General features: G+C 35.3%; 1 long non-coding RNA gene across 1 annotated transcript; it reads left to right on the plus strand.

Annotated features, from left to right (window-relative positions):
• Positions 1-4,474: 4,474 nt before the first annotated feature.
• On the plus strand, positions 4,475-6,821 carry LOC127551680 (uncharacterized). The gene is made up of 2 exons (XR_007951151.1): positions 4,475-4,550; positions 5,222-6,821. It is a non-coding gene; the product is annotated as an uncharacterized LOC127551680 (long non-coding RNA).
• The last annotated feature ends 490 nt before the right edge of the window (positions 6,822-7,311 follow it).

The following is a 7,311-nucleotide window of genomic DNA, read 5'->3' on the forward strand; positions in this document are numbered from 1 at the left end:
AAAGGACCTTAGTGATTATCCATTCTAATTTCTTCATTTTATACATAATGAATCTTCTGCCCAGAGAAGTCAAAATAATAACCCAAGGTGACACAGCTTGGATTATGACATTTTACAAAAGTAAGATGTAAATGGGAAAGATGAGAAAGAAGCATGTTCAAAATCTGACTGATGAATTATGTGGACAAAAGCAAATATGCACTTGTCCAACATTACATACATATCTAAGCTATGGATTGAATGAACTTAGGCAAGTTGTCATTCTAAGAAATGAGACTACCACAAGATACAAATAAGTTCAAAAAGATTTGAATGGAAGTATGAATGATAGAGTCACAAATGGTTTCTTTAAAAAGTTAGACCAGACATAATTTTTAAGGCTTACATCCTGGTAGACAAGCATGTCCTCTGATGACATATCATTTAAGATCTTTGTAAGCAAGAATCATGTAAACAGTCTATGTAAAAGAGATCAATTGACCTGTCTAGCAAAACCAAAAAAATGGAGATTCAGTGGGATATTTAATAAAGGACTGTACTCTTCTGAACTGGAATGGAGTAAGGCTTTTATCCTCAAGTAGAAAAATGGCCATCTGTCAAAGATATCGGGGAGAAGATTTGAATGGTACATTAGATCTCCTGTAAATGTCTTTCTACCTCTCCAAAACCTAAGATTCTGTGGTCCCATGAAGATGATTCCCTATATAGTAATTCCTAGATTCTTTTCTCTATGGAAATATAAATCATCCTGCCAACTTCCTTTTCTACAATAGCAGAGAGAAATTTTTCCAGTAGAAAAACATTCCTATGTATGGCTCTAATTGGATTGTAACCTTGAGTGATTACAAGGTCTTTTTGCTAAATCTCAAAACCAGTGCTGTTGTATAAGTTTCATTTCTGAGCTACAATGGAGAAAAAATTAGTATTGGTTCCCTTCTTCAGTTTAATGAAATCACAAATATCCCTTATGGACCCTAGGATAACTTCTCTTTTAATGGCCCAGTAATCTTCATAACTTTTCTATTACTTAGTCCAATGCATCATGTGTATTAAGCATTTAATAAATGTTTAAATGAATAAATACTTGTTCCTGGGTTCAATATTTATTGCTTCTGCTGCTATGACCTATGTATTAAATTTATAATTCAAATTGAAGTGGAAGCTTTCAAATTTTGGATATGTCAATCCATGATTATTCTTTAGGCTTGTTTTGTTTTGTTTTGGGGGTAGTCGGTCTAACTTTTATCTTGATTTCTTCTCTCTCAAGGGTACTAAGAAACCTTTTCAACCTCAATAAAATACAATCTCCTTGAGGGTGAGAATGATTTCAGTTTTGTCTTTGTATTTCCGGTCCTTTATATAGTATTTAGTACATAGTAAGCACTCTATAAATGAGCCTTAAGTTGTATTGAATTGGATTAACTGAGCATTTCACTGCTTATCCATTACTTTCTTCAGAACAACTCTATAGGGAGGTGGTAAAACTGTTTTTTTTTCCATTTTCTAGAGAAAGAAACTGAGGTCCAGTGGAATTAAGTGATTAACCCAATGTCATGGAGCTAATAAGCCAGAAAACCAGAAGAGAAGACTCAGGTCTTCTAATGCCAGATTCAGTGCTCTTCTAAGATATTACACAGCTGGGCCAATGATCCAGGCAGGACCTAGCTCCAAGTCATCACCACTTAGACTTGACTATTCAGATTCTGTGCCTGGTTCAAGCTGGCTATTTCTTCCATTTTCTGTTTTTCTTTTGTCCAATTCTGAATTGCTCTTGCTACAAGATGAGGCTTCAGTTCCCAGGAGCAGAAGGAAGCCAGGGATTCTCTAGTTAAAAGGTTGATTAGGCTGTCTTAAAATAAACTTAAATTGAACCAAGGGTGAATGATCCGGAAAATAACAAAACACATCTAATTAGACTGGAGAGAGTACAAACTGTGCTCTGTCTTTTTGGCGTCATTTTACATGGTAATGGAAGTGATAATCATTATACATGTTAACACTAACAGGAGAGAGGATGAGGCCTGCTTTTCTTAGAACTCTTGTCTTTTGAAGGCCAGGAGGCCATGGAATAACCTTGACAAGATGCAGAAGTTTATAGATGTTTACAAAACTGGTGCCTGGGAATTTAATTTGAAAGCTGAGAGAAATGCTGGCTGCTCCTTTCTGCCTAGTGTCAGAAGGCAGCAATTTTATAAAATATTTTTAAAATCCCCTCCCAAATTAAAAGCCTGCTAAGTGGAAGGGGGGGAAAAGTCATTCAATCATTATCCTGCAGAATGAGAAACCATGCAAAATCTTCCCATTAGTCTCCATCATGTCTCATATTGAACCACCTCCTCTTGCCAGACCATCTGCAAAGTGGGCAGCTTAATAAACATGAGCCAGCCTACCATCATCTGGACTTCTATGACTTCCAAAGACAAGCTCTAGCCTTATATGCCATTATACCCTCCCTTAGCTGGTATTCTAATTTCTTCCAGATAGTCCAAAGACATTGATAAATATTTCTTCATTCATACCCTCAACCAGGACTATCGCAATAAGGATGTCATCTGTGCCCTGGAACCTTGATGAAGGTAGGGAAACTGAATATAGGAATGTGAAGGCAGAGGAAGCAGGGTGGCCTTTGCAGGGAGGATTGAGGAATAGACAGATCTGCCAGCCATATTAAGTTAAAAATTAAACAAGGACAATGATCAAGGGGCTTTTGGGAATGTGTTCTCACCTTTAAAATTAGAGCCAGGGGTATAACTTCTGTCTTTATGAGGAGATGAGTATATTAGTCTGCTCGCCAGTTCTCCAGAAGAAAACAGATGGAAAATATCATTAGCTTGGTGGACAAATGCAGAGACATTAGTGATACAGAAAGTGAAGTTTATGAATTACAATTAGAATTGATACTCCTCAAATTTAGTCTAACTCTCTAACCAGAGGAATACCCTGATTTTACTTAGAACTAATTATATAGTCAGATCTGACTCCCGTTTGTTTGAAAGTCATGAAAATCAGGTTATATGGGATTAGAGGGGACAAAAATGGTACAAATGCGTAAATCCCATAGTCTATTTAATATACTATTTAAGTATATTAAATGGAATGAAACATATATTTACCCTGGAGAGCTGAATTCAGTATCTTACTAATTACTAATTGTACATAGGCTATAATTATAACTATTATAGCTTAAATATATGTATAGCCTTTTCATTTTTCAAGTGTTTTGTATATTTTGTTTTTCATATTACTTCAATTTCCAACTATATCTCTGTTTTTTTTTAACTCCCTTAAGAGCTATTCCTTATGACAATAAACAATAATTAAGGACAAAGAAAAATCCAAGCCAACCAATCATCATCTGAGTCTGATAATACATGCAATGTTCCATACCAACAGTTTGCCACTTCTCCAATGAAAAGATGAAGGTGCATTTTGTAATTTCTTCTTTGGCACCAGGCTAACGCATGACAATTAGGCAATATTCAAGTTTCTTTTTTATTTTGGATCTTTCCATTTACATTGCTGTGGTCATGATAACTATTGTTTTTATGGTTCTTCTTATTTCACTTTACATAAATTCATGGCCTTTTATAGTCACTTGATCATTAATTGAATAAGCCTAGAAGATAGGTTGTGCAAACCTTATTATCTCAGCCTTACAGATGAAGAAATCAAGACTTGGAGAGTTAGCAATAAAAGGAAGTGAAACTGCAACCCAGGTCTTCTGACTTTAAATCCAATATTTTCTCAGATGCACCCTATTAGATTATAAATCTGGTAATGGACTTCAGGGCTTCTGTTTCAGAACTAAGCTAGCTAAATTCAGAGAGGCCTATCAATAACCTGACTTTTAGGTAATGATATTTTCATCCACAAGAATTAAAAAAAAATTATTATAAGGAACTTGAAATGTGGCATCATGGAGGAAAGATCCACAGAAACGAAATATTGAAGTATTTTGATATAATGTAATTATCTAAAAAGGAAGTGCCCAAGAAGAGCCTAGTCAAAGTTAATGTCAAATTAGTGAAGCTTAATAAGAATCAAGGATGAGAATTTTGTTCTCCAAAGTATAAATATCCCAAGTAATACTACATTTGTGCATGACTTGATTAAGGATTAGTCATACACTTAAGCTACTTGACTTTTTAAAAGGAGAACTGAGCAAGCCAGATAAAGATATGAGAACCAGAGATTAAGGGCTAATGAAAGGCTAAGTACAAAGAATCTCATTTCCTGGAGAGAAGCTCAAATGGCTCTTCCAGTAGGAGCCACCATGTACAATCATTTGCATCAAGGAATAACCACATGGACCCAGCATAGGAGGGAACTACATATTCCCAGAGAGGTCAATAGAAGAAAACAGCATTGGAATGAGTGATGAAGAGCTCCTTGGGCCAAGCCAAGACCTAAGGAAATAAACTCTGATATCAGTAAAAAGTGACAGTGTTAAAGAAACTATTTTATCTAATCTCTTAGACAAAAGAAGAAATTCCAGCACCAAGTATTCTGGAGAAGAAGATTTCTCAGACAACACTCAGTTGTTGGACCAGGTATGGTAGTTCTTATAACAATCAGGTTTCAGAGATGAGGCTAAAGAATAACAAGAATCAAAGCCATGATTTGGAGAACCAAGCATGAATTTTATGCTAAATTGGTACTGTGAGCTGTGTGATCTGTGTAGATGTTGGGAGTGGAGTCTGTCAAACATCAGCCTCTTCAGAAAGACCATATTCAGAAAGAATATCATCCTGGTAAACAGTATAGGTTCTTGGGAAGGCTGAAGTCTTCACTAATCACTAAAAGGGTCATTACTTAATTTTCTAGAAATCATGAGTTTTTTTCCCTTACCAGAGAGCTTTTTCCACCAAAGCAGAAACCTAAATCTGAAGCTGGCTATCTCAATATCTCAGAATGCTGAATTCACTGTAAGAATGTAAGTTATCACTGTAAGAATCTCAAGTTATCAGCAATCTTAAATACTTTCCTGTATTGGGAAAAGACTCAATCAAAGAATTGTTATAAATCTGTTATTGTTATAAATCGTTATAGATGTTATAAATCTAGAGGATTGTGAAGATATTTGAAAGTGGTGAAGAATAACTGAAGAAAAGAGAAGAAATACTTTTTTAGGATTTTAGATTAAGATTTTTTTCCTGTTTTTTTTCCCTGACAGATAAAGTCTAATTAACTTTTTTTTTTTTTTTTTTTTTTGTCTTTTTAGGTTGACTGCTTCAGTGGACCTGAGGGTCCTTTTCCTGTTCTCATCCATCTAGATACAAACTCAATTCCTATATCTCCAGGGAAAACCAGTGGGAGAAGTAAAGACAATGTGGAACACAAGCCAAATTCTGATGATATCAAAAAATCTCTGGTGGTGACATAAATCAAAAAGGGATTTCTGTGTGATGCCTCCAAGACAGAACCCTGCCCATGTGAAAACTACACAAAACAACAACAGCAAAGAGTCTCTGTTTAGGACTATGGATTACATGGATTAAACTCCATTTAATCAGCATAGTCATATACCTACTACATCCAAAATATCAGCTGTAGCAACTGAAAGGATTTCCAGTTTTTTCCCAAAAATATTTAAAAACAAAGCTCTTAGAGTGAAATAGAAAAGGAAGCATCCTGTAAGGATCCTCAGCATTCTCTGTTACAACTAACTAGCCAATGAATAATTTACAGCTAAGAGTGTTTTGAGGGGATAAAATTGTTGATAAGTCAGGGAAAAAAACCTCTTAGCAGTAAAGCTGAGCAATCCATCTTCAAGAAACAGGTTTCAAATATACAGTTTATGAATACATTGAAGGTTTTTTTATCTATATGGAAATTGGTCAATTGTAATATATGTTACATTTCAGTATGAACTTGGGTCTGAATGATATCAGAGTCAGGAATTAAAGCATCATTTCAAAAGGCTAGAAAGGACACAAAAAAATAAGAACAACAAAATGACACTTCCTATCCAAGGCTGAGCAGAAATATGCTCTGTATTTAAAATGCTGAGTGTAATGCATTAGTATTCTAGGAATGATGCCATTTGAACAGAACCATATTCAATCTTGTACGAGCATAATGGCCGACTTGATCTGAGAGCAGTTTCCTCAGGGAATCCTGAACCAAAAGCCATGAAGCCCCATTGCTCAGACCTCTGATTTACTGAATCTCAGTCATTCTCTCTTATAATCAGAGTAGTCCACACTTAGGCATTACATTATAGTAACAAAAAGCTTTCCTCACACCAATCCTGTAAGTTTCATTGTGCAGGTTTTGATTTTGGCTCTAAATCAAAACTGAGACAGAGAGGAGAGAGAAGTGACTTTCCTGTGGTCACCTTGCTAATAAGGGGAAAAACCGAAAGTCAAAATTGTTCCTCTGACAATATGATGAATATTACACCACCCTGACTTTCAATAGTGGATTGTGTTTGATAAATATGATGCTACTGACCCATCATTAGCAGAGTTTTTTTAATTAATAGATCACATTTTTTCCAGTGTAACAGAGCGATAGAGAAGGGTGGACATTCTTTGTACAATCTACCAGGAAAGGCAAATGTGGGGGGTGAGGGGTGAATGGAGAAGAATCAAATATCTCATATGTTCATGAGAGCCTGTATATCCACAAACTGTCCACCAGTTTCTCTGGTAATGAAGGAATGGATTTATAAAACGGTAGAACTATAGGCTTTGTCACTGGAGCAGATGACTCAATCAATCAAGCAATCAACCCACAAATATGTATACATATCTACAATAAATCCAACACTGTTATATACTGTAGATACAAACTAAAAATAAAATAATTCTTACCCTCAAGGAGCTTACTTAAGTAGTATCACTACCTTAAAACTGAATTTTATTTACTCCATGTTAAAAGTAACTGAATGAATCAACCACAGTTTAAAATCATAACATTTTAGAATAGGAAGTAGTTTTTGAGATAATCTAACTTAAATCTCTCATTTTACAAATGAAAAAAAAATATATTTATAAACAAATTTTATAAATTTCCCTTTGAGAAAGGAAAAATGATTTGGCCTAATCTGGCATTACAAGGAGAAACTGAGCAAGATAGAGATTAGAGAGTATTTAATAATTTATTAAATGGAGAGATATACTGGGACCAATGGATCCATGTTTGGTCCCAGGGCTGAATGAGACTATTATCTCCAAGAATTCAGCAAACAATCAGAGTTCTCGATGACATGTATACCCATGGCTCAGACACAGGGGGTAAACTGAGGCAGAGGCAGAATCAGAGTACTGAGATTGGGAATGGGATTCTAATAGGGTGGGATGAGCCACA

This window comes from Antechinus flavipes, chromosome 2 (genome assembly GCF_016432865.1).
Source record: "Antechinus flavipes isolate AdamAnt ecotype Samford, QLD, Australia chromosome 2, AdamAnt_v2, whole genome shotgun sequence".
NCBI lineage: Eukaryota > Metazoa > Chordata > Mammalia > Dasyuromorphia > Dasyuridae > Antechinus > Antechinus flavipes.